The 634-nt window shown below is 53.3% G+C and overlaps 1 long non-coding RNA gene across 1 annotated transcript in view; it reads right to left on the bottom strand.

Moving 5' to 3' along the window:
• Positions 1-166, bottom strand: part of LOC109297097 — an 8904-nt gene extending 8738 nt beyond the window's left edge. The window contains exon 1 of the long non-coding RNA XR_002097207.1: positions 153-166. This is a non-coding gene — a long non-coding RNA (uncharacterized LOC109297097). The remainder of the gene's footprint in view (positions 1-152) is intronic.
• Positions 167-634: the final 468 nt, after the last annotated feature.

The following is a 634-nucleotide window of genomic DNA, read 5'->3' as shown; positions in this document are numbered from 1 at the left end:
CCCGCCGTGGCAGGGGGAGGGAGGAGGGGCCGACTGTGGAAGGGGTTGGGGGCCTAGGGAGGGGCAGGCAGAGGGGGCAGGGCCAGCGGAGGTCCCGCCCACAGTCCCTTCCCCCCTCCTCCAGCTCCCCCCAGCCCCTTACTCACTGGAACCAGAGCCCTGGTGCTGAAACAAGAGGCCTTGTCAGCTGCATGTTTCAGCACCATGGCTAGGGGCCAACCATAGAGACGCTTTGGTAGCCAGAGCGTCTCCATGGAGGACCCAGCCTCCAGTTGCCTCAGGTGAAGTCCTTGACCATGCCCTGCCCTGCTTTTTTTAGGTCACTGGATATCCATTTTTTTGTTCCTGCATGTGCCTCTTGCCCTGCCTTGCCACGTTCTTGCCCTCCCTTGCCAGGCTCGTGTGGTCTTCAGGGCAGCCTGATATACAAAGGACTACAGTAATCTAGTCTCAAAGTTACGAATATCTGTAGCAATGTCACCTGCAACTTAAGTAGTTACTTAAGGTGTACATATATGCTTCCATTTTTATACATATATATCAATCTAAAAATCTATTCTGTAAAAGAATAGTGCAGCAGTTGGGAGAAGCTAGGGACAAAGTATTGGAGATGTCTGTCTTGGGAGCATCAGAC

Source organism: Gavialis gangeticus, unplaced genomic scaffold (genome assembly GCF_001723915.1).
Source record: "Gavialis gangeticus isolate Ggan-Ray unplaced genomic scaffold, GavGan_comp1, whole genome shotgun sequence".
NCBI classification, from domain to species: Eukaryota; Metazoa; Chordata; order Crocodylia; family Gavialidae; genus Gavialis; species Gavialis gangeticus.
Note: the sequence above shows the minus strand (reverse complement) of the source record. Positions and strands in the feature narration are given on the sequence as shown.